The 27,340-nt window shown below is 45.2% G+C and overlaps 1 long non-coding RNA gene across 1 annotated transcript; it reads left to right on the top strand.

Annotated features, from left to right (window-relative positions):
* Positions 1–7,026: 7,026 nt before the first annotated feature.
* LOC147369645 (uncharacterized) lies at positions 7,027–26,943 on the top strand. The gene is made up of 3 exons (XR_015167672.1): positions 7,027–7,436; positions 14,128–14,238; positions 26,160–26,943. It is a non-coding gene; the product is annotated as an uncharacterized LOC147369645 (long non-coding RNA).
* The last annotated feature ends 397 nt before the right edge of the window (positions 26,944–27,340 follow it).

The raw sequence follows: 27,340 nt of genomic DNA, 5'->3' as shown, positions 1-27,340 counted from the left end.
AGGCATCATGAATCAGTGATTGAACTGGGTCTGGGTTTCATTGAAGACATTTTCCAGTCATTGCTGGGAGGGTGTTGTTCAGTAACAGTGGGAGGGGACCTGCTATATCGCCAATCCACCATGTCCCCTGCCCTCACGACAGGAAAGAGAGTTCAGTGGAATAGGGCACGTGCTTTGGAGTCAGACCTGTGTTCACATCACAGCTCCCAAACTAACTTGCTGGATGACCTTAGGAATAACCTTTCCTCTCTCTAAATCTCTGTTTCCTCTTCTACAAAATGGAGCAATAGCCAGGCCTGCTTCTGAGGTTGCAGAAGGAGTAAATTAGAAAAGGAACACAAAGCGTGTGGCACCGAGACCATCACACAGGTAACGTAGATTAGCTGTTGTTATTGTCATTGAAATGATCCACAGCTGAAAGAGGTTTGAGAGCCTCCGTTCCACACGGAGAAGCACTGAAATCTGCTTCACAAGGATGATTTCTCATGGTGGAAAAGAGGCCCAGAAGCTGAAGAGTGTCTTACTCTCTAAGAGACACATATGTGTTTGGGACATACACACACACACACACACACATATGCACCTGCATGCCTTCACACCTGGACACACTTATCCTTATGGCATATGTGTGCACACATTTGTGCATGCATGCACATACATACATGTATACACACAATATGTGGGCCTTTGTGGTGGCTCAGAGGTAAAGAATCTGTCTGCAAAGCAGGAGATGCAAGTTCGATCCCTGGGTGGGGAAGATGCCCTGGAGAAGGAAATGGCAACCCATTCCTGTATTCTTGCCTAGGAAATCCCATGGACAGAAGAGCCTGGTGGGCTACAGTTCATGGTGTCACAAAAGACTGAAATGTGACTTAGCGACTAAACAACAGTGAACACAAAAAACATATATGGTACATATATGCTCACACACACACATACTACACCTATGGTTGTACATGCTTATACATGTTTGCATGTACCCAAATGTGTGCATGCCCATACTCACAGGTACACACACTCTCACCCTACTTTGCCTACTTAACACCTACTCCTTTAGCTTTCAACCCAAAGGTCACAGCCATGGGGCAGCTGCCCTGACCTACCAGGTGAGGCTGGGGCACTCAGGCTGTGTTCTTAGCACTGTGCATTTTTCCTCTTCAGTTTGCATCTTAATTGTCATTGAACAATTGTGTAATAAGTTGCTTAATTCTGGATTTCTTACCAGAAGTTTGTTCTGCAGAGGGGAGGGACAAAGTCTGACTATTTTCCACTGGTGGAAAGCTGCTAACATAGCCTAGCTCATAGTAGGCTTTCAACAGATACACACCCTTGATTGAACAGGACCATCAGATTCCATTTTGCATGCAAGCTGGAGGATAGCTGATTCACTGTGGGCCACCTTGTGTGAGTTTTGGGCTTTGGGTCCATGATGGTTTGTAGGCTCACCCAGTGAAACCCAAGCCTCAGAATGCTGTGGAAGCTGGTTAGGAAGAAAATTCACCTTTCAAATGTGTTCTGAGTCACCAGGCAAACAAGTGTCGGCGGTGGATGGAATGCTAAGAAGTCTGAAAGGTAGACTTGCTACTTAGTACTTGTAGTACTAAGTACTACTTACTTACATTACTAAGTACTACTTAGTAATGCACTTAGTACTTGCTACTTCTCGCTCTGTTTTCCCTGGGAGGTGAGGGGACACCAGCAGCTGCCACAAGTAATAAGGCTGATGAATCACTGCCTGGGCTGGGTCAGAGCTGTTTTCTTTCTCTCAGGCTAGACGATAGCAGTGAACAGGCCCAAATGGACATAAAGAGGGCAGAGGATGATGGAAATGAAGAACGTAGAGCTGGGAGGTTTGAGTAATTTATTTTCCTTCCTTTATTTATTAAAGGAATAGTTCTGGGCACCTTCTAAGTGCCAGGCACTTGGGCCAGTTGCTGGAAATTGGAGAATTAGGAGAAAATGAGATCTATGTGGTCTTTGGCCTCCGGGTATTCAAGCCTACTTGAGAGATGGAAAGGACAACAGGCAATTAGAATGCAGTGTGATCAGTGCTCCATTGGGGAAGTTTGATAGAGGGGAGCTCCAGGGAGAACGGGGATGGCTTCTGTAGAGGGAGATCTCCGAGCTAAGACCTGGAGAAGGACCACAGTTATCCAGGCTGGGAGAAGAGGAAAGAGTAGTGTGAGTGGAGAGAAGTGTTTGCGGGCAGGCCCCAAAGGGAGAGAGGGCACACGGTACACCAAGAGAGATGGCAGGAACTCAGTGCAGCAATAGCTGGTCGGTCCTGCTGTGTGGGCCTGGGGGCAAGGTCCACGGGATGCAGAGTTCATCCGTGTGGACTCGGAAGCCCCTGCCCCCAGGGTGTGGCAGATGTATCCTAGGACTGAAGTACTGATAGGCTGGGAGAAGACCATTCTGGGGACAAGAGGAGTCCATCAAAGGGGACCAGAGCACCGGGGGCAGGGATCTCCTGCAGACCTGAGGATTCAGGGTGTGGGGGAAGGAGCTTTGCCTTCCACTGGCTACGTGACTGACCATCCTCTGGGCCCGTTTTCTCACCTGTCACCAGGGAGGCCTAGGTGACCTTTCAAGTACCTTCCAGCGGCTACTGCCTAAGCTTTCATTAGGCTGAATGAGCTGTGTGCTACACCCCCCAGCCCCCACAGCCACTCTCTGCCTCGCCTCCCATCCCCACAGCTCTTTCTACCCTTCAGTGTCTACCCTGGCCCCCTGGGCCTCATATTCTCTATCACTACTCAGAAGCTGTGTCTTACAGGCAACTCACATCACATCTCTGGGCTTCAGTTTCCACACTAACGGGAAGTGATGGGGGTGATAATACCACCTACTTTTTCCTCCTCATCTGGTGCCTTTCTACATCCAGGCCACCTGGCCTTCTCTCTCCAGCTATTTCTTGCCTGGAATTCTTTGCCTCTTTCTCCCCCAGCCTCCACCACCTCACTTTTGTCATGCTAATTCTTCCTTCTCTTTCAAATAGAAGCTTAAGCAAGATTCCTTCACAGAAGCCTTCCTTAAGGGGGTCTATCGCTTGCTGTATTCCACTTTAACACTCTGTATACTTCCTTCTTAACACTCATCACAGCGGTCCTTTACCCAGTTGTGTGTGATAACTATTTCCCTTTCTGAGGTACAAGCAGGGGCAGGGAATATATCCGACACCTGTCCTGGGTGTATAGTAGGCCCTGGGTGTGAATTGTTCAGTGGATAAATGAATATCCTGATGGATTTAATATATTTCATACATATGTAAGTTATTAATTATACTCAGCCAGGCCTACAAACTGGCTGAGTATAATAAACTCAGTTTTCCAAAAAAACCCCCCAAAAACAAAAACAAACCACAAGTTTAGTAACATGTTCTAGCCACTAGAGGGCGGTGTGAAACCATAACGCTGGTGGGGTGGGGGCCTCAGGGTCCCCAGCCCTTTTATGAGTTGGAATGGGGCTTCTAAGGTGGCATTAGTGGTAAAGAATTGGCCTGCCAATGCAGAAGATGTAAGAGATGAGGGTTCGATACCTGGGTTGGGAAGATCCCCGGGAGAAAGGCATGGCAACCCACACTAGTATTCTTGCCTGGAGAGTGTTATGGACAGAAGAGCCTGGTGGGGTACAGTCCATAGGATTGCGAAGAGTTGACATGACTGAAGTGACTTAGCACACATGCATGCATAATGTTCAGCACTTTGTGTTCTATCCATATCCTGGATTCATTACATAAAATTCAAAATATACATAGACCATTACGAGTTGGAAGGCTTGTCAAAGCCTGTTCGGCCCAATCCTGGACACTGAGGCCTGAGGGAGAGTGAGGTTCCCCTGCCTTCACTGGCCCTATGGCACAGACTTGTTCCTGGTTGTGGGCAAACCCCCCTCTTTTCAGTATTCCTATTTTCTATTATGTGGGAGACATCATTGTAAATCCTATCTGTCCAACCATCCAATACATATTTATTGACCTTCCACTACGTGCTGAGCACTGTTAGGTGCTAGAAGCTCTGGTGTACCAAACAGGTCCCTGTCTCATGGAGAGCACTGTCTAGTTGGAAGGAGGGGCACTGAGAAATCATATATCATTACAAACTGATTAGTGCGATGGAAAAAGTCAGAGCCTGTTTGCTGCTGCTGCTGCTGCTAAGTCACTTCAGTCGTGTCCGACTCTGTGCTACCCCATAGACCGCAGCCCACCAGGCTCCCCCGTCCCTGGGATTCTCCAGGCAAGAACACTGGAGTGGGTTGCCACTTCCTTCTCCAGTGCAAGAAAGTGAAAAGTGAAAGTGAAGTCGCTCAGTCGTGTCTGACTCCTAGCGACCCCATGGACTGTAGCCTACCAGGCTCCTCCATCCATGGGATTTTCCAGGCAAAAGTACTGGAGTGGGGTGACATTGCCTTCTCCACAGAGCCCATTTAGGGCTACCTAATTCTTTCTTGAGCTCATTCTTGAAGGAACGGTCATATAGCAGAAATCCAGAGGTTAAGCAGCCGCTGGCAGAGGGATCAGAAGACCAGGCTTTTGTGCACAGGTCCATCTGAGCTGCCAGGTGCTATTGGGCAAGTCCTTTCCCCTCTTTGTCTTCTGTTTTTCCATCTGTATAATTATAGAAGCATTTCAAGCCTAAAACTTTTGATTAGGAGGGGCTTGTACCTTAAATACTTGGGGTGCCTTCTCAGTCCAGGAGCCTGAACTTTTGGAGTTCAAATTATATCCTCAATATACATAGGGATCTCACTTTAAAGAGTCAACCATTTGTGATGTGAATTTTCACTCCAGTGGAGTTTTTTTCATGTGTTAATTTCTGTAAGTGAGGATCACACCTATTGATGTCTCAGAGACTAACTTGCTGTTTAGTCACTCAGGCATGTCCGACTCTGTGACCCCATGGACTGCAGATCACCAGGCCTCCCTGTCCTTCACCATCTCCCAGACTAATTAATTAAAAACACCAAGAATTTAGCTTTGCAGAAGGTTTTCAGTCTGAATTTCCAGAAGGTGGGCAGGTGGGAAAGACTTGTAGCAGGAGGCAAAAAGGATTAAATTTCAAAACCTAGAGTTAAGCTCCTCCAGGTTAAAGCATTTATTTATTGTTAAATTTTTAATCACTGTCCATCTGGGACAGGTGAGCCCTGGCTCAGGGTCTCTTGAATACAGCTAAGAACCTGATGCCCTTGAGTTTGCTGTTGCTGAGGAGGCTACAGTTCTATGGCTCTGCTTCGGGCAACCATTCCTATTCCCTGTGGGATCTGGGAAGCTCTGACTCTCTTACTCTGGGCTGAAGAAGGGCACATGCAGGCATGTCTTTCATCATGCAAATATCTTGGCTCTTGATAAGAGATATTTTAATCAGAATATTTATCTCTTTGACCTGCTGCTCCAGGACCTGGCTTGTCCATTAAATTTCTGAAATTTGTGGGGCAGTTGCAGCAGGTGGTAGGCTGGCCTGGAGCAGAGCTGAGGGCAGTAGTTCTCAGGGATGGGGCCACCTCCATGTGGTTGCCTCACCTGAGAGTTTGTGAGCATAGAGGATGAATAATGGAGATGGTGACCCAGTCAGCTTTTGCCTGTCCCAGGATAGCCAGAAATCTCTAAGGAAGAGACAGGGAGGTGATGAGGGCCAAGACAATGTAAAGGACCACAGAGGTGGCAGGTCTGTTTAAGCTGATGTCTACTTTGGGTCACGCCGAATCAGCAGTCCAGGTTGTTGGATCAGAGAAAATAGTCAGTTGGATTTAGGGCCCAAAGACCTATAATTTGCACTGAGGCAGAGGGAGGAGATGGCATCTGGAGGACCCAGGAAGATGAAATGAAAATGGCATGAACAGGAGATCAGTATTAATGGGAACCAGGACCCATGGGAGGGAAAAAGGGAAAAGAGGTTTTCAAATGCTAGAGAGAGAGACATGTTTAAAAGTAAACATAATTCTTCACATGGGTTTGCTTACCCGTACACCTCATGCATACTTCACATGCACAATATTGTCCACTGTCTCTGCTTGGGTCCCCAACTAGTGCTGTAGGACAGGTTGGGCATTTCCATACTACCAATGAGGAGAACTGCAGCCCAGAGATACCTGCTTAGTGGCCTAGCCAGAAGAAATCCTGGGTCTTTGCATTCTTTGCCCAGGGCCATTCTGTTAGTAGTTTCCTGAGTTTAGCCTTGTCCAACTGATGCAATGCAGGGAGTAATTGTGTAAGAAAGATGAAGCTGACCTACCCTTTCAGATGCTCTCTCCTTGAGTTCCCACCATGGAATTCTGTTTAGAAGCCACCAGGAACTCTGTTTAGAGCACACCAGGCTCCTCTGTCCTCTACTATCTTCCAGAGTTTGAATTGCCCTCTGCTCTTCCCCAGTAGCATATTGGACACTTTATTCTCACTTTACAGATGAAGAAATTAAGAGAGAGACTATGTGTGTGGTCCAAGAACACAACCAGTAAGTGGTAGAACAGGGACTTGAACTTGAGTCTGCATGACTTGAGGCCCCATTGCTTTGTGGGACAGACTCAGAGCCACTCTCACTCCTTGGTGAGGGAGGGGCACTCGCTGGCTTCCTGCAACACGATGAGGGCAACAAACTTTAATCTGGTGATGCTTGTAGGAAGGGTCAGAAAGGGAGAGAAAGGAAGAGGGACAGCTCAGAAGGAAATTGACAGTTAAAGAAGAGATAAGACATGTGCTGCTGTGTCCTCTCAGGAATCAGTCACATTCAGCTGGTCACAAGACGAGCAGCCTCTGGAGGGGAGCAGATGGTCAGCCTGGAGCCTGGAGGAGGAGTGACCATGGCGCCTAGTACCAGAACTGTACTACCTGGGGTGAGAGCATAGGGCCTCAAGTCATGCAGACTCAAGTTCAAGTCCCTGTTCTGCCACTTACTGGTTGTGTTCTTGGACCACATATGTAGTCTCTCTCTTAATTTCTTCATCTGTAAAGTGAGAATAAAGTGTCCAATATGCTACTGGGGAAGAGCAGAGGGCAATTCAAACTCTGGAAGATAGTAGAGGACAGAGGAGTCTGGTGTGCTGCTGTTCATGGGGTCATAAAGAGTCAGACACTACTAAGCGATTGAACAACAACAAAAAGTGGTAATAATAGTGGTTGTGGAAATTAGGTGAAATCATACAGAAGTACTTGGCACAATAGTAACCACTAAATAACTATCAGCTATGGTCATAAAAGTTGTAATGAATAATGTGAATGGAGTGAATTAGGTTGAATATTGTAGATTATATTGAATAATATAAGCATTTTCCTATCTCCTCCAGTTGACAGATTATTCCCTTGATTTCAACTCTTCTGGGCTACCTTAAGTCTCTTCTGCCTTTCTCACCCAAATTATTTTTAACTTTTTTTTTTCAGATTCCATTCACTGAAGAAAAAATAAACCTCCTTCGGAGGCTAAAGAAGCTGAGTCTTAGATAAGGTAAGGTAACACTGTTAAGTAAGGTGATACATGTAGCAATGCGCTGCTGCTGCTGCTGCTAAGTCACTTCAGTCGTGTCCGACTCTGTGCTACCCCATAGACGGCAGCCCACCAGGCTCCCCCGTCCCTGGGAATTTCCAGGCAAGAACACTGGAGTGGGTTGCCATTTCCTTCTCCAATGCATGAAAGTGAAAAGTGAAAGTGAAGTTGCTCAGTCGTGTCCGACCCTCAGCGACCCCACGGACTGCAGCCTACCAGGCTCCGCCGTCCATGGGATTTTCCAGGCAAGAGTACTGGAGTGGGCTTCCATTGCCTTCTCCGTAGCAATGCGCACTAGAGCAAATACCCTCGCTACCACCTTTTAGCAGGGAAGACAGACTTCCGTGAACGACAGAGAAGCACAATGAATGACTCCATAGGGACTGGCAGAGGGAACTAGCCTAATGCAGGGGTTCAGGAAGGCTTCCTTGGGAGTTAGCAGTGCTGCAAGGGATCAAGATTTTTCACTGGCGGAATGCCGGACTGGGGGAAAGCGACCCCCAGAGGGAGTACGAGGAATGCTTTTAGGAATCTGACATGTGAGAATTTTAAAAATTATAATAATTATGTATTCATTGCAAATTATTAATGCAAAAGACTCTGTTTTACATTTATGAAGTGATAGCATGTTTCCTTCCTTTTAAAATATATAAATACATGTACAGTATTCTTGCCTGAAGAATTCTTGTATGGACAGAGGAGCCTGGTGGGCAACAGTCTATGGGGTGGCAAAGAATCAGATATGACTGGGTGACTAATACTTTCCCTTTTCACTTTCAGAGACCAATAGTTGGCAAACATTAGCTGTGTGATGACAAAAAGCATGATTCCAAAAGTCTAATGTCTAAAGTTTGAGAAACTAATTTTGTACCACTTTAGATTTTTTTAGAAGAGAAAACTGAGACTCAGAGATACTAAATGACTTGTTTAATGTCACAGAGTGAGTTGGTGACCAAGCTTAGTCATATGAAAATCTGTGCCACTTCCCCCAAATCCTAAGATAACAGGGAAAGTAATGTATCAGGTTTGAGTTCCAGGAGACGTTTGATGAATGATTCTCGGTTCTTCTGGATAGATTCTTGGATTAGAATTCTTGGATTAGAATCTTGCTGGCACTTTCTTTATTTTATTTTTTTTTTCAAATTAATTTCTTTTTCCAGAATTCATCTATCTCCCAGATTCTCCTCTGTGGTGAGAGGGCCTTGGCTTTAGAAGGAGGATTTGTGACCAAGTCACTTTGTTCTCCTGGCCCCTGAATCATTAGGTTAAGTTCTGTCAGCTGACCTTACCTGGAGCTGGGGAGGGACAGACCCTGAATTTCTGGATGGGGCTGCAGCCAAGCCCGGTCTTGTCCCTGGTGTGTGGTCATGAGTGTAACCTCTTCCTCCCTGGGCTGCCTAGCTGATGGGGCCATTAGGAAGAGAACATGAGGCTAAGTATTTGGAGCTTGAAATGCCTGCCACTGGAGGGGCTGTTATGACCATTCATGCCCTCCCTATCAGTAGCAATGAGGCACATGAGCTGTGACCATCAACCATCCTGGCCAACTGACTCTAGAGCACTACCCAGGGCTGAGCCTGCGCTGATATGCTGACATTTACTCAACAACCAGACTGCTTCCTAGGGACTCCCTGGTGGCTTAGATGGTAAAGAATCTGCCTGCAATACAGGAGACCTGAGTTTGATCCCTGGGTCGGGAAGATCCCCTGGAGAAGGGAATGGCTATCCACTCCAGTATTCTTGCCTGGAGAATTCCATATACAGAGGAGCCTGGTGGGCTACAGTCCATGGGGTCACAAAGAGTCGAACACAATGGAATGACTAACACACGGACTGCTTTCTGAGAGAGAAAACCTACTCTTCATGAAATAGTGTCACAAATAGGATTTCATGTTGATTTTTGTAGTCACCCTCAGAGTAATCATCATCATTACTGTTGTGGTAAGGAGGAAACTAAAGCCGGGACCTGTGAAAGAGGTCTGTCCCAGGTGACTAGGCTGGTGAGTGGTGACCTTGGGCCCAGCCCACGGAATTTCTGGCTGCCAGACAGGAGCTCTTTTTTCAGCACCTCCACTGCCAGCCCCCATCCCTACACTGAGCTCGGGGGGCAGGGGAGAGGGCAAAGGAAGGACCTGAACTTTCAGCAGACTTGCCTGTTCATTTCTGAAGTTGTCATTGATGGAAAACAGGCCTGGAGGGAGGAGAGAATGAGAAGAGCTACCATTAATCTCTAATTAATTTCTAACCAAATTAGGAAAACCAGCTTTTCACATAAGTAGAGACGATTGTGACAGTTGTAGGCTGTATTCTTCGTTAGGAGCTAGATTTCTAGGAAGAATTTGGGCAGTTTGAATTCTTTGCCTCTCATATAGACCTTTCCAGATTTTATCTGCTCATCTGATTATTTCATTATTTTATATATCTCTGGGCTTCCCTGGTGGCTGAGATGGTAAAGAATCTGCCTGCAATGCAGGATACCTGGGTTCAATCCCTGGGTCAGGAAGGTCCCCTGGAGAAGGAAATGGCAACCCACTCCAGTATAGTAGTCAAGCTTCTCCAGAGAAATAGAAGCAGTAATATATACATCATGGATATATATATCTATAGATAAATATTGATTGATTTTAAGGGATTAGCTCATGTGATTGTGGAGGTTGCCAAGTCCAAAATCTTCAGGAGAGGTCAGCAGGATGAAGACCTAGGGAAGAGCTGACGTTGCAACTTGAGTCTGAAGCCTGTCTGGAGGTAGAATTCGCTCTTCCTTAGGGGAAGACCGTCTTTTTCCTTTACATTCTTCAAGTGATTAGATGAGGCCCATCCGCATTATGAGGGGTGGTTAATCTGCTTTACTCGAAGTCAACAGATTTATATGTTAACTTAATCTAGAAATGCCTTCACAGCTGTATCCAGCTGTGTCTGGCCAAATATCTGGGCATTGTGGCTTAGCCAAGTTGACACATAAAACTAACCATCACAGTATATAAACATACAATATGTAGGATAACATAAGCTAATATTTCAGTTCATTTCAGTCGCTGAGTCGTGTCCGACTCTTCGCAACCCCATGAATTGCAGCACACCAGGCCTCCCTGTCCATCACCAACTCCTGGAGTTCACTCAAACTTACGTCTATTGAGTCAGTGATGCCTGCCCCCAATCCCTCCCAGGATCAGAGTCTTCCAATGAGTCAACTTTTTGCATGAGGTGGCCGAAGTATTGGAGTTTCAGCTTTAGCATCAGCCCTTCCAGAGAACACCCAGGACTGATCTCCTTTAGAATGGGCTGGTTGGATCTCCTTGCAGTCCAAGGGACTCTCAAGAGTCTTCTCCAACACCACAGTTCAAAAGCATCAATTCTTCGGCACTCAGCTTTCTTCACAGTCCAACTCTCACATCCATACGTGACTACTGGAAAAACCATAGCCTTGACTAGATGGACCTTTGTTGGCAAAGTAATGTCTCTGCTTTTGAATATGCTGTCTAGGTTGGTGATAACTTTCCTTCCAAGGAGTAAGCGTCTTTTAATTTCATGGCTGAAGTCACCATCTGCAGTGATTTTGGAGCCCCCCAAAATAAAGTCTGACACTGTTTCCACTGTTTCCCCATCTATTTCCCATGAAATGGTGGGACCAGATGCCATGATCTTCGTTTTCTGAATGTTGAGCTTTAAGCCAACTTTTTCAGTCTCCTCTTTCACTTTCATCAAGAGGCTTTTGAGTTCCTCTTCACTTTCTGCCATAAGGGTGGTGTCATCTGCATATCTGAAGTTATTGATATTTCTCCTGGCAATCTTGATTCCAGCTTGTGCTTCTTCCAGCCCAGCGTTTCTCATGATGTACTCTGCATACAAGTTAAATAAGCAGGGTGACAATATACAGCCTTGACGAACTCCTTTTCCTATTTGGAACCAGTCTGTTGTTCCATGTCCAGTTCTAACTGTGGCTTCCTGACCTGCATATAGGTTTCTCAAGAGGCAGGTCAGGTGGTCTGGTATTCCCATCTCTTTCAGAATTTTCCACAGTTTATTGTGATCCACACAGTCAAAGGCTTTGGCATAGTCAATAAAGCAGAAATAGATGTTTTTCTGGAACTCTCTTCCTTTTTCCATGATCCAGCAGATGTTGGCAATTTGATCTCTGGTTCCTCTGCCTTTTCTAAAACCAGCTTGAACATCAGGAAGTTCACAGTTCACATATTGCTGAAGCCTGGCTTGGAGAATTTTGAGCATTACTTTACTAGTGTGTGAGATGAGTGCAATTGTGCAGTAGTTTGAGCATTCTTTGGCATTGCCTTTCTTTGGGATTGGAATGAAAACTGACCTTTTCCAGTCCTGTGGCCACTGCTGAGTTTTCCAAATTTGCTGGCATATTGAGTGCAGCACTTTCACAGCATCATCTTTCAGAATTTGAAATAGCTCAACTGGAATTCCATCACCTCCACTAGCTTTGTTTGTAGTGATGCTTCCTAAGGCCCACTTGACTTCACATTCCAGGATGTCTGGCTCTAGGTGAGTGATCACACCATCGTGATTATCTTGGTTGTGAAGCTCTTTTTTGTACAGTTCTTCTGTGTATTCTTGCCACCTCTTCTTAATATATTCTGCTTCTGTTAGGTCTAAGCTAATATTTCTTCTTCTGTTAAGCTAATATTTACTGACCATTTGTTATGAGCCAGGAAACATTATCTCCTTGAATGATTTTTTTCTAATGATTACAGTACAGTACCTCGCACATAGATAGAAATAAAAGGTGGTTTTAAAAATCAGAAGGCAATTCAGAGTAGAGGTTAAGAAACACGATTTTGGCACTGGGCAGACCTGAGTTCAAGTTCTAATATCTAACTTGGGCAAGTTACTTAATTTTTTCAAGTCTCTTTTTCCTCATCTGTAGAAGAGAATTAAAAATAGTACTTACTTCCTCAACATAAGCAGTGACTTGAAAAATAGTTATTGACAAAATGAAGTTTGAAGTTACCTCCAGAGTTATTATGAGAATTAAAGGAGATAACTTATCTAAAGCCCCTGCCTCACATAGTACCTGAAAAATGACAAGAACACATGGATTTCTTTGCCTTGTACTATGATTATTTTTCTTCTTGACATCGGCAGCTGTTGGGATCCACCTCACAGGACTCAGTAAGGTGTGGCTTCCAGGAAGGTCTTGCCTCTAAAGGCCAGGTCAGAACAGAACAGAAATCTCCCTGGCCTGACTCAGAGGCTGGTTTCTCTTACTTCCTTGGCATAATTCTTGGGGCAGTCAGTTCTCAGCTGCTCCCCAAACTCCTTTCTCGGAGCTCTGGCTGTGACTGGGTTTGGCAGGGAGCGTCCTCCAGGTAACATGGTCTGGAGCCCAGTGAGCTTCCCATGTCTCTGCCAGCACACCCTTCTTCTTGTCTGCAGCCCAGCCATCAGATCTGTCTCATGAAGCTTGAGTTATTGCCTCTTAATGGAAAACAGCTGCCTGCTCCTCTTAATGTCTACGACCTCCCTGCACATACTCATTCTATTGATTTGGCTAATCATTCTCATTTGTTCTAAGGCAAATTGCACTACTTGTACTTGGAATATAAGGACATCAGGAAGACCACAAACCATTATCGTTTTAACTAATGCATTCATCATTCAATAAAATATTTGTGGTGCACTAAAGGACGGAGTCTCAGCTCTGACACTTACCAGCTGTGTGATCTGAGTCAAATTTCTTAATCTCTCTTATGTCTGTCTCAGTTTCCTCACCTATAAAATGAGGGCAATGTTAATGTCTACTCAAAATGGTTATTAGAACACTTAAATTAGTTAGTATGTGTAAAACGTGTAAATATATGCCCGATGTATACAGGACGGATTGGGGGTAGGAGGAGAAGGGGACGACAGAGGATGAGATGGCTGAATGGCATCACTGACTCGATGGACGTGAGTCTCAGTGAACTCCGGGAGCTGGTGTTGGACATGGAGGCCTGGCGTGCTGTGATTCATGGGGTCGCAAAGAGTCGGACACAACTGTGCGACTGATCTGATCTGATCTGATTATGATGATTATTATTACATTGCTACTTCTAACTCTACTTTGTTCCAACAATGCTACTGGGTGTTGGGGGAACAGCAGTGAACACAAAACACTTTGTCCCTGCCTTGTGAAGTTTATATACTTGTGAGTAGAGGCGAAAAAGAATAAACAGGTAAAACAAAACTCCCCACTGATGTGACTACAAATTGTGATGTGTCCCAAAGAAAACCAACAGGATGCTTTGACAAACACACAGTGGACTGGGGGAAACAACTTAGAGAGGCAGGTATGGTAGATGTTACTGAACTGCTACTATTTAGGCACAACTCCCTGGTAGCTCAGCTGGTTGCAGTTGAGAATCTGCCTGCAATGCAGGAGACCCCAGTTTGATTCTTGGGTCGGGAAGATTCCCTGGAAAAGGAATAGGCTACCCACTCCAGTATTCTTGTCTGGAGAGTCCCATGGACAGAGGAGCCTGGTGGGCTACAGTCCTTAGGGTCGCAAAGAGTCAGACGTGACTGAGTGACTAATACTTTTCACTAGAGAATATATGAAAATGTAGAAAGTACATAGAATAGTTTTGTGTTTTAATAAATAGAGCAATCTGTTGAACTTGTTTCATTGAACGCTTGAATCATTCCTCCACAGTCCATTGGCCAGAACCACCAGGAGGCTCCACCCACATCAAGGCAGTGAAGGAGGGGGAGGTGCTGGGATTACAGCCTTCCCGCATGCCTGGAAAGAGGAGCACTGAAAAGGGTGAGTTCCAGAGGGTTCTATCACAGAGAGTGATTTTTAAAATGTCCTTTAAAAAATAAATTTCCTGAAGGAAAAAAATAAGTCATTTAAAAAAATTAAAGAATGGTGTAGAAGACATAGACTTAAAGGAAAAATGGAGAATGTGGTGTGAGAACGGACTTTGCAGCCTGGAAGTTCTGTCATCCCTGTGCTCCTGTGGAACTGTCAGATTTAGTGATAAGGCTACAGGCATCATCCTGCAGAGATCTTCAAGCCCACTGCAGCTGCCAGGTGCCCCAACCAAGCTTTCCAGAATGTCCAGTCTGGAAGGATGCTGGCCTCATGTCCTTTCCCCACTCTGCTCAGAAACCTCAGTAGCCCAGCACCCTGCCTGTAGCCCTCCTCGTTATTCATTTTAAGACTCACCTCTCCTCCCTAAAATGCCTGGAGACCTTGGCCCCAGATAATGGCCTCTTGCTAGTCACCAACATCCTCCACATGTGCTGACTCCTTCTCACATAGATCCCTGCGGTTCCTGAAAACATGATGGAACCATGCTCTGAGGAGGACCGTGTGGTGTTTGGCAGGGTTCTGTTTCAAGAAGTTTTGGAATGTAGCCAGAATGTGGAACAGCTGCAGGGGAAGGGGAGAGAGAGAAAGTAGAAGGTGGGGGGGTGGGGAGTAGGGGATGGGAAAGGTGGGGTCGAGGTGGTGACAGAATCCCTGCCTCTCTCAATTCTTCATATTTCTTTTCATTCTTCATCTTTTAAAATAAGTGGTCACTTTGGACTGATGTCTGTCAAGCAGCACAAAGAAGGCAGTTTTGCAGGGACTAAAGGTGTGAGGACCAAAGCATTGTTTTTACCACCCAGCTTCCAATAAATGTTATCCTTTAGTATGATTTAGAATATAACATCATGCTTGATTCTCATAAGACCCTGTGAGCAGAATGTGTCAGGTACTCTCAAGGACATTTTACAGGTACAGAAACTGAAGCTGAGAGAGTTAAAATGACTAGAGTGTGGCCCTTTAGCAAGTCTGTGATGGTAACTAGGCTCAGGAACAAGGTCTGTGGACTTCACATCCTACGCTCTTTAAGCTGATACCCTACCACTAACTATGCTTTGTTGTTGTTTAGTTGCTAAGTTGTTTCCGATTCTTTTGCAATCACATGGACTGTAGCCTGCCAGGCATCCTGTGTCCATGGGATTTCCCAGGCAAGAACACTGAAGTGGGTTGCCATTTCCTCCTCCAGGGGATCTTCCCAACCCAGGGATCGAACCTGTGTCTCCCACATTGCAGGCGGATTCTTTATTGCTGAGCCACCAGGGAAGCCCACCACTCTGCTTACCTTTTAGTCATTGATTGAAAAAGATGCTCATCTGACTTGTTGCTTGTTTTTTCACATACATTAGAGGAAAAGACACTTTAACCTTTTTAGAAAGTTCTGTGGTCCTCACACAGAATATTTGGCCAAATTCCTAACGCAAAATACTCTGAAGTTTTCATTGGCTTGTCCCTTGTGTAAGTATGCTGTGGCTCACCACTAAGGCAATATTATGCAATTGGAAGCAGAATTTAAATTGAAGCTTCTGTCCATCATCCCTGGTATGTGCAGGTGGAGCCCTCCACTGACTTATACCATCACAATTCCTCTTGGTGGCATTATATTTTTAGATAGATTAAAATGCATTTATTTGATCATTTATTTACTTTACTTGGAATTTATTGATATTCTTTGAGTGCCGAGAAACTAATACATTTTAAACCTTTGGATTATGAGTGTTGGAGTATTTTAGAGGGCTTGAAAAATAGCATCCCTCTTCCGTGGCTCAGCTGAGAACTGTCAGGAAGATGCAGATTGAGATGTCAGCATTATTACTGATTGAAGCTGGGTTGGGGGTTCTCCTTAGCTGTGGAGTCAAATGGGTGTGCTGATGTGTCTCACCAGTGCCTGGCAGGACAGGGCCACCAAAGGCTTTCCAGCAGGTACAAAACTGGCCCCAAGCTTCCTGCATGGCATCAGGCACAGATTGATAGCAGTCCCCTTTCTGCTAGAACCTGTCCCAGGAGAAGAGAGGGTGTACCCAGAACCTTGAATCTCTTCTACACTGAGCAGTCAGATAAATCCCCTTTCCTCCTGTAAGGAGGGCTGTGGGAGGAAAGATGGCAGAACTGTTTTCAAGATGAAGTTCTTTTACATGGAAATATGAGTGATAAGGGCTTCCCAGGTGGCAGTAGTGGTAAAGAACCTGCCTGTCAGGGCAGGAGACATAAGAGACGCAGGTTGCATCCCTGAGTCAGGAAGATCCTCTGGAGAGGGGAATGACAGCCCACTCCAGTATTCTTATCTGGAGAATCCCATGGACAGAGGAGCCTGGCAGACTATAGTCCATATAGTTGTGCTGGAAAGAGTTGGACATGACTGAATTGACTTAGCATGCATGCATGCATGGGTGATGAGGAAGATTTCCACCTTAACAGTGAGAAAGGAGTGAAGGAATTTATAACTAGTTCCAGCCAATTCTCTGGGAATTCTTCACAAGTTATGAACTAGGTATCCTATATACATTGAAGAATGTTAGAATCTGTGTAAACCTCTACCTGGATTGTCTTTGTTTCAAAGGAAAAATGATTGAATGCTATGGTGGTGGAATATTGTCCAATCTCTAGTTTGTCATCGTAGGCTAAAGCAGGCTGTGTTTCCTGGAAGCAGACATGGGGATGGAGTTTGGGGTGTGAGATGTTGATACAGGATCGATACGTGTGAAAAGAAAGAGGAGGACGTAGGAGTGGGCAGAGGAAGAAGCCAAAGCAGGCCTGACAGAACCTGAGACAACCGGGTAGGGAACTTGGGAGTGAAAGTTACCCTTCAGTGTCACCCCACAGTGGACCAAAATGCTCCTGCCTCCCTCTGTTGCTGGCTGGGACTCAGACCCCATGACTCTCTGTGACTGAGGCCGACCCTACAGGAGCCATTGATTGGGCTGCAGGCTCTGGGCAGCTTGTGTGCACGTTTGCCATGAGGGCCCTTCATTTCCCAGTCCCTGACTCTGCCTGCTGTCTCATTCTCTGCTGCTGCTGCTGCTAAGTCACTTCAATCGTGTCCGACTCTGTGCGACCCCAGAGACGGCAGCCCACCAGGCTCTCCTGTCCCTGGGATTCTCCAGGCAAAAACACTGGAGTGGGTTGCCATTTCCTTCTCCAATGCATGAAAGTGAAAAGTGAAAGTGAAGGCGCTCAGTCGTGCCCGACTCTCAGCAACCCCATGGACTGCAGCCCACCAGGCTCCTCTGTCCATGGCATTTTCCAGGCAAGAGTACTGGAGTGGGTCGCCATTGCCTTCTCTGCAACTGCCTGCCTTTTTCTTGACACTTTAGTGAAGCCCAGTTGTTTTACTTCCCACCAGCCCTCATGCCTCTGGTTGTCATCTAAAATATCTATTCTGATCTGTCATTCTCACTTCTCATGACTCAGTTTGGGTATCATTTCCTCCAGGAAGGTTTCTCTGACCCCCAGGCTTGGCCGAGCACCACTCTTCCAGTATTCATAGCCTTCTCCTTTGCTGTTGTTCGTCACTCAATCACGTCTGACTCTTTGTGACCTCATGAACTGCAGCATGCCAGGCTTCTCTATCCTTTACTACCTCCTGGAGTTTGCTGAAACTCATATCCATTAAATCAATGATGCCATCCAATGCCTTATCCTCTGTTGCCCCCTCCTCCTGCTGCCCTCAGTCTTACCCAGCATCAGAGTCTTTTCTAGTGAGTCGGCTCTTTGTATCAGGTGGCCAAAGTATTGGAGCTTCAGCTTCAGCATCAGCCTTTCCAATGAATATTCAGGGTTGATTTCCTTTAGGATTGACTGATTTGATCTCCTTGCTGTCCAAGAGACTCTCATGAGTCTTCTCCAGCCCTAGCACTTACCAAATGACATTACATTTGCTGTGGACCAACCTGTCTTTTCCAGGTCTAAGTTTGTCTCCAGGATCGTCTTGTTTGCCTTCAGACCAAGAGTGCCCAGAAAGGTCTTGGTACATGGCAGGTGTTCAACAGACATCCGTCCTCTAATCCTCGCTCCCCTCTAGAGAGAGCCACGCCCTCACCCAATGAACACTCATTGAACACTTTTGTGCAGCCATAACAGGGCATCACAGAGCACTGGGCTGAACTTGTTACTGTAACCACCACAGTGCTCAGAATAGAATCTTGTATATTATCGTTTTTTGGGAAACACTGTTTTTTTTTAAATCAGGCCGTATTTTCTCTTGCCAAAATTGCTTCAGCACAGGATCTGGAAGCTGTGAAGGACTTGAGCAAAAATTGCCAGGCACAGGACAAGCAAAGCCTCAGAGCATATTTGAAATAATTTCTTAGGGGATGAAACTGCTAAGGTAAATGCACTTGTTTTTCTTTTGTTTTTATTGGAGCATAACTGCTTTACAATGTTGTGTTGATTTCTGCTGTACAACAAAGTGAATCAGCTATATGTATACATCTATCCCCTCCTTCTTGGACTTCCCTCCCACCTCCACTCCCATCCCACACCTGTAGGTCACCACCGAGCACCAAGCTGAGCTCTCTGTGTTATACAGCAGCTTCCCACTAGCTATCTGGTTTACACACAGTAGTGTATATATGTCAGTCCCAATCTCCCAATTCATCTCACTCCCTTCTCCCCTCTCCATGTCCGCCTGTCCATTCTCTATGTCTGCATCTCATTCCTGCCTTGCAAATAGGATCATCTGTACTATTTTTCTAGATTCCCCATATATGCATTAATATATAATATTTGCTTTTCTCTTTCTGACTTACTTTACTCTGTAAATGCCCTTCTTGATTTGCTTTTATCTATGTCAAGGAGGAGGGCTTCCCTGATGGTTCAGTGGTAAAGAATCCTCCTGCCAGTGCAGGAGATGTGGGTTCCATTCCTGGGTTGGGAAGATTCCCTGGAGGAGGGCATGGCAACCCACTCCTGTATTCTTGCCTGGAGAATCCCATGAACAGAGGAGCCTGGCAGGCTACAGTCCATGGGGTTGGACACGACTGAGTGACTAACATTATGAAGATGAATGAATCCTGGATGATTAGATCTGTAAAGAGTTTCAGGATGATGAGGTGAGGATGCGTGTGAAGTTTGCACAAAGTGGTTGCAATCACACATTCCCCAACAAACAAGAAGAATGAGGAAGCCGAAGAAAGTTTGACTTTGTCCCTCCTCTCAAGACCAGTTCTGTGGAACACTCAGGAAGAGCTGGAGAGGCCACAAGATGCCAGCCCGCTCACCCCAGATTGGCATGGAAGTCTGAAAACAAATGCTTTTCAGTCTGGCTGAGCCTCAAATCCTGTGCAGAGGCAAGATTTGACATGCAGAAACATATCAGGGGCTTCAAACCAGCCAAACGGGAAAAGGAAAGGCCCCTTCAATTGTTTGAGGGAGAAGAGGAAGACCAGAGGCAATATTATCTTTCATCAGCCACTCCCCATGAGGGAATGAGCTTTCCAAAGTGTACAGACTACACTTAGCAGGGAAGGGAGGAGCCGCCTCTTTCTTCACTAAAAAAGCCTGATTCTGACCAGATATCAAATCGAGAACTAGGACTACCTGGGGTCCAATCAGAGCCAGTCACTGTGTTGGCCTTGATTATCTCTTCTGTCCTGTGTGAGTGGGTGGGTGGGAGGGGGGACTGTGAGATTTATGCTTCAGAGGTTCACCAGGTTTGTCAGGAGTCCTGGCTTCTGACCTGTGGGCTCTGGGGGCACAGACAGGCTTGTGAGCCAGTTCCTGTCCCCCAGAGGCTAGAGGCCAGAGGCCAGTTGGAGAGACACACACGCAGTGTTAGTGACGGCAGCAGCAACTGCTATGCTACTGAGGGGTTTCTGTGAACTGTTAACCTCATTTCTTCCTCATAATGGCACTAAGAGACGTTACGCCTCACAGCAGCTCTCTGTTACATGCACAAGGAAACAGACTCACAGAGCTTAGTTACCTATTCCAAGTCACCGTGGCAAATAGATGGCAGAAGAAGGACTCAAAGACTCGAGTCTGTGTGACTCATAGTCTAAGCCGAGGTTCTCAACTGGGAGTAATTTTGGTCCCTTTCCTCCACTCCCCAGGGGACACTGGCAATGTCTCGAGGCATTTTTTTTGCCACAATGTGAGAGATGGCCACTGGCATCTAGTGGGTAGAGGCCACCAATGCTGTTTTTAAGCATCCCACGGTGCTCAGATCAGCCTCACCCCCACCCCAACAAGGACTTATTGGGCCCAAAATGTTAATAGTGCTGAGGCTGAGAACTGCTGCTCTAGACCATCTCTGTCCACTTCATTAAAACAGGGCTTGCCTGATGGCTCAGATGGTAAAGAATCTGCCTGCAGTGCGGGAGACCTGGGTTGGATCCCTGGGTTGAAAAGATCCCTTGGAGGAGGGCATGGCAACCCACTTCGGTATTCTTGCCTGGAGAATGCCCATGGACAGAAGTGCCTGGCGGACTACATTCCATGGGGTTGCAAAGAGTCAGACACGACTGAGTGACTAAGCACACCACCCTTCTCACCCAGTTATGTTTAGCTTAGTTCCTCAATGTTTCATTTATGGGACTCATCCCGGTGTATTATTTTTACTGCTTGTGATTTCTGTTGCATCTGTCTCCCTCCTGTGGGCTGCTTGAGGGCAAAGACTGCCTTCCTTCTTCAGTCCTCTGTCTCCAACACCTGGCACAGTGCCTGGGACACAGTAGGTGCTCAATAATATTTGTTGAATGAATAAATGAGCAAATAGAGAATTTAACACTATGTACAGGGTCATAACAACAAACTGGAAAACAGTATTATGGTCTCTCTGATTCCAAGTGTGCTCCTTACCCACATGCACAAGACTAAAACAATTAGTGTCACAGGACAGAGGATTGTGCTCTAGGAGCTCTGAGTCCCACAGAGGAGAGAGGACAAGTCAGCGGGTGTCAGTGTCTGATGCCAAATTCAAACTGGGAGATAAATAAGGGGTGGAAGGAGATGGGAAGAGGCTTAGGGCTCAGCTAAGGGCCCTGGCACTTACAGATGGAGAGAGGACTTAGTGGAGAGTTTCCCAGATATTAAAAGAATGGTTTAAAATGACCAGAATCAATCATTCTCCCCTTTAAGCAAAGATGGGTAATACAACATTTCTCTTTTCCCAGGCTTCAGGGACTCTGGTCCTCTTTCAGTCCCCCAAAATAATGGCTGGTGGCACCACAGATGCTTGTTCGCGTCCTAGAATGTCCCTAAAGTCAAGCTCCAGGCTGGCTCCATCTGGCGAATGAAAGCCTGGCAGCAGTTGTCTCCTGCCCCAGGCTTGTGTCTCCTCTGCAGCCTGCCAGCCTGCCAGTGACAGCCTTTTGGGAGCCAGTGTGGGAGCAAACTCCCATGACTCATGGCTGGGGAAGCTGTCAGGGTGAGGGGAGGCAAGGACACACAGGGCAAGGGCAGGCAGACAGGGGAAGGCAGGAGGAAGTGGGGAGTGCAGAGGAAGGAGGAGCCAAGTTAGTGACAGAACAGGGGAGAAGGAAGCAAGAGAGGGATGGAAGGAAATACTACAAGTAATAGTAATGATAGCAAACATTTTGAGTATTGACAGTAGTCTCAAATTGTGTAAAATCCTTACAATGCATAATCACCTTTAATCCTGAAAACAATTCATGGGGTAGTTTTCCTTTATCATGTCCTTTTTATGGATAAAAAACAACAACAAAAAAACCCCCTAAAGATCAGAGACCTTAACCAGTATAAGAACACACAGGTTGTTTTTTGGTGGATTCAGATGGGAAAAAAAGAAGGAAAGAGTTGATATTGTAGATGGTGATGAATAAACTCAAGGTTGTATGGTGTGTGTGAGGGCAGATGGCAGAGTCCTGGAAGCTGGACTCTGGCTCAGAGTCTTAATGAACGTCTGTCTTTAACTGTCCTACTTGTGTAGTAATTTAGGATCAGCTTCAGAAGGTTCTTTGCTTGAATGGGCTTCACTGACAGATCATATTGGAGAGTGCTTGGTGACATGTGAGCCCAAGACAATTCCAATGCCATTGTTAGATATTGATTCTTCCTTCCTAATACAAAGCAATCGGGGTCACAAAAATAATCTGATCTTATGATGCTTGTGGCAAGGAAAACAAAGGAAGTTAAAATAAATACAAATAGCTTTTATATGCTTTAACATCTATGGGTCACTTTCACATCTGTTATCTCTTGTGATATTTTCATTCTGTGGTAGATGTCAGGCTCACATTTCACCAAAGAGGAAATAGGTTCAGAGAGAGGAATTTCAATTACTAAAAATTGGGGATTCAAATTTGGGTCTTCTCCAAATCTCTAGCTCTTTCCTGCATAAAGGAGCTTTCCAACCCAGCTTCCTGAATGTAAATCTTGGGCACCCTATTGAAAGTCATGCTCAGTGTCTCTTAAAAGCAGTTATTTACTTTCTTTTCAAACTAACTTTCCAGAATGAAAAGTTCTGTGAAACAATACCTTAGCCAATTTCTCATGAAAAGAAGACTAATTCTAGGTTATAATTAAAGTCATATTTCTTGTATCAAATGTCCTTTCACTAATTGTTTATAAAAGAGCTCATTTAAAATAAAAAAGTTAGTTCCCCCAAAAGTAATATGTGTCCTTCTAGGAACAAATTAATAGAAGCAAACAGTAGTGTTTTTGGAAATTCCTTGGATAAATAATTTTGTACATACTGTTCCCTTTAGCCCCGCCTTTTCTGGGGCCACACCCTTGTTCCTCTCTTGAATCAACTCAGCCAAAGTCCTCTTATTCTCTCCACTCAGGTTGCCTTTCCTTCCCTCCACTCCACCTCCCACACCCTATGGCTCTTTCTTTCCATGTAATTTCTTAGCCTTGCTATCTACACCCCTTAGAAATGAAAACCCCAGAGGGCTGAGTCCTGATTTTTCTTCACTGTCACTGTGTCCTCAGCGTGCTGCCTGGCTCATAGTAGTTGCACAATAAATATTTGTTGGGTGAATGAATGCATGGGTCACTAGCCATTGGACACAGCCCAACTAGCATTGTTAATGTGAGTTCTCTCTTTCTTTCCTTGTCTCTTCTATTTATATCCCTAATACCAGTCCTGGCACACGAAATGGGAGCTTTGTAAATGTTTGTCAAGTGAATCAAGGAGTGAAAGAAATATTGAAATATTGTTTTATAAAACCTACTTTCAATAGAAACAGAATATATCCATTTTGTGAAATAATATCATATCTCTCCTGTGTCTTGAAAAGAGTGGAGGTTGGAGGTTGAGTGGTGGCATGGCAACTCACTTCAGTATTCTTGCCTGGAGAATCCTACAGACAGAGCAGCCTGGCAGGCTACAGTCCATGGGGTTGCAAAGAGTCAGATATAACTGAAGTCAGTTAGCATGCACGCATGGGTGTGTGAGTGCATGTTTATGGTGCATCTGCATGATCACAGATTCCTAATGCTTCTGGTTGATGGAGACCTTAACAATCAAGTGGCAGTAATGATAATACTGATGTTTAACAGTTACTGGATATTTTAGTCCAGGCTCTGTGCCAAGACTTTTTTTGTATTAACTTACTAAATTCCTATAACCTATGCTGTGGGGTATTTATTATTTCCATTCAACAGCTGAGGAAACTGAGGTACAAACAGCTACATCAACAGGACTCTCTGAAGCCTTCTGGATATATACGTGGGTGCTTCTAGGCTTCTCTGGGAATGAGGGAAGGTGCAAGACCATGTGAAGGCAAGGAAGGTCATCAAGGAAGAGCCTGCCCTCCCCTCCTGTATCCAGAGCTGTTGTTCTGTTAAATGTTTTACATATCAGGCTTCTGCAAAAATATTTCTTAGAGAAACAAGGTTTTATATAGCTAGGAAAAAAAGATAGATATTTTAGTTTTACAGATAGGATACGAAGATTTTAGGGGCGTTAAATCCCTTGGCAGTTATCATCAGTGGCTAAGCCAGGTCTAAAAATCTCAACTCCAAACAGTCCAGAATCTAATTCCTAAACCAAGTTACTTGGGTGCCCGGGTGTTTCCATTAGTTCAGTTCAGTCGCTCAGTTGCATCTGATTCTTTGTGACCCCATGAACCACAGCACGCCAGGCCTCCCTGTCCATCACCAACTCCCGGAATTTACCCAAACTCATGTCCATTGAGTCAGTGATGTCATCCAGCCATCTCATCCTCTGTCGTCCCCTTCTCCTCCTGCCCCCATTCCCCCCTAGCATCAGGGTCTTTTCCAATGAGTCAACTCTTCGCATGAGGTGGCCAAAGTAGTGGAGTTTCAGCTTCAGCATCAGTCCTTCCAAAGAACACCCAGGACTGATCTTTAGGATGGACTGGTTGGATCTCCTTGCAGTCCAAGGGACTCTCAAGAGTCTTCTCCAACACCACAGTTCAAAAGCATCAATTCTTCGGCACTCAGCTTTCTTCACAGTCGAACTCTCACATCCATACATGACTACTGGAAAAACCATAGCCTTGACTAGACGGACCTTTGTTGGCAAAGTAATGTCTCTGCTTTTGAATATGCTGTCTAGGTTGGTGATAACTTTCCTTCCAAGGAGTAAGCGTCTTTTAATTTCATGGCTGCAATCACCATCTGTAGTGATTTTGGAGCCCCCCAAAATAAAGTCTGACACTGTTTCCACTGTTTCCCCAACTATATGTCATGAAGTGATGGGACCAGATGCCATGATCTTTGTTTTCTGAATGTTGAGCTTTAAGCCAACTTTTTCAGTCTCCTCTTTCACTTTCATCAAGAGGCTTTTTAGTTCCTCTTCACTTTCTGCCATAAGGGTGGTGTCATCTGCATATCTGAGGTTATTGATATTTCTTCCAGCAATCTTGATTCCAGGTTGTGCTTCTTCCAGCCCAGCGTTTCCATAATGGCTCTTAAATTTGGTATAACTTATTGACCACGACTTCTTTGTCCAAACTTTCCAGATGTATGTTCTGAGGAATACTAAATAAAATAAGGTCAGTTACAGGTAAATTTAGAAGTATTTGTCTTGCAGAGTTGTTAGAGGAAAACAGGAAGGACGAGGCAAAGCTAGACAAGGCAGGAAGTAGAAAGAGTACTCAGGACATTTAGAGAAGACCAGTGTGTGTGTGTGTGTGTGTGTGTGTGTGTGTGTGTGTGTGTATAGGTGTCTGTGGGTGGATGGGGTACTGTGTATACCAAAGTAGGCAGGCTTTTGACCCTGGAATAAAAATGGCAACAAAAATAACAATAGCAATAATGCTATTTTTTGAATGGCTCACATGTGACATGTTCACAAGCTCAATGCTTTACATGCAGCATCATTTTTAATATTGAGGTCAATCAGCTCTTCTCACTGAAGAGGAAACAGAACCTTCTAGAGCTGGTAAGTGGCAGAGAGGAAACCAGCGTCTGTCTGGCATCAAAGTACATGCTCTAAATCCTTCAGCTACACTGTGACTTCAGAGTCCCCAGAATCACTGGGACTCAGGCATTTCTGTACCCACTGGCAGCTCTTGGGGCTGAGTCTGCCTCAGAGCAAGGGCCTGTGACCTCGACTCAGGGACACCACAAGAAGCTTGAATTAGATCTTCCTTTACAGCAAGCTAAGCCAGTCCAGGGTGATTCAACCACCTGCTGCTTGGGTGCCTGAGATTCTTTGACCTGGGGACCAAGCCTTCCATTCCCCAGTTAGAGATAAAATACTGAGATTCTTGGTGGCTGCCTTTTAGTCAATGAACAAGTCAGAAAAAAATGGTCAAAAGTAATCCCTGAATTTTTATACCCTTTTAAGATTTTCAAAGCATTTCCCCTCTGTGTATTTTAAAGGTGGTTAGAACCTTATGTCAACTCCTATTTGACAGATCAGATCAGAATGAAGGAAAAATTTATGGAGAGTTACACACATCTCAGAAGTGGTTGACCAAGAACTCAATCCCTTGTCTTTTCAGGTCACTTCCTCTTTGCCAGGAACTAGAATGGTGAAGGTCCTAGAAGGAGTGAGAATTCTTAAGGTCAGGAGAGAAGCTCTGCTGAGGGGCCCAGTGTGGAAAAAACCCGGTAAGTGACTCTTCAGAGGGTACAGCGCTGGCTGGCCCTGCTTCCCTTTAGCTGGGTGGGGGCCCAGAAGAGCTGTGCCCGGAGGTATTTTTGTCTTGTTGCTTCAGCTCAGAAAGCTCCACTTGGAATGATTTATGATGATTTCTTGGGTTTGTTTTGTAAACACAGCCCATACCACAGGAGGGAATTACATTCCCAGGGTCTTCCTTCACAAGTGATATTGCTCTAAAATTATTTTGCTTTGGGCTGATGTTCTCAAGTTGTTGAATCTAGAACATAAAGATGGTGAGAAGCCTCAGAGGTTATCTAGCCCATCTGTCTCACTTTATTTTTGGCAAAACAGGCCTAGAGATGGGGAGGGAGTTTCCTGAAGCATACAGCCAGCTACAGACAAAAGCTGGGCTAGAACATCTGACTACCTTCAGATGTTTCTTCCATGATTACTGTTGCTCTGGGGGGAGAAATGTGAGCACAACAGATACAGTCTACTGCTTCATGGAACTCAGACTTTATAGGGGATATTGACTAAACAGGTCATTAAAAACCACTTTCGTATATCACTTCACACTTGTCAGAATGGCTGTTATTAAAAAGACAAGAAATAAATGTTGGAGAGGGTATGGAGAAAAGGGAATCCTTGTGCATTGTTGGTAGGAATGTAAATTGGTATAACCACTATGGAAAACAGTATGGAGGTTCCTCAAAAAATTTAAAACATAACCACCATGTGACTTAGAAATTTTATTTCTGGGTATTATCTGAATATGCAGAAACTAGAAAAGATATGTGCACTCAGTGTTCATTGTAACATTATCTACAATAGGCAAGATATGGAAGCAACCTAAGTGTCCATCAATAGATGAATGGAGCTCTCTGGAGCTCCCTGAGAGCTACGGAAACAGCCCCACAACAGCCTCCGCATGCCAAGCAGGGCCATCAGAATCTAGAATTTTCCACCTCTGATTTCCAGTTTAGAAAAACCTGGACATGATGGATCTAGAAAGCAACACTCTCTTACACAGGTCTCAAAGCTTCCTCTCACAGAGAGTTTTATAGTTCAAAAGCTAATTTC

Source organism: Bos grunniens, chromosome 7, assembly GCF_055505025.1.
Source record: "Bos grunniens cultivar Pamir isolate PY7600 chromosome 7, Bosgru_T2T1.0, whole genome shotgun sequence".
NCBI classification, from domain to species: domain Eukaryota; kingdom Metazoa; phylum Chordata; class Mammalia; order Artiodactyla; family Bovidae; genus Bos; species Bos grunniens.
This window is presented reverse-complemented; position numbering and strand designations above follow the sequence as displayed.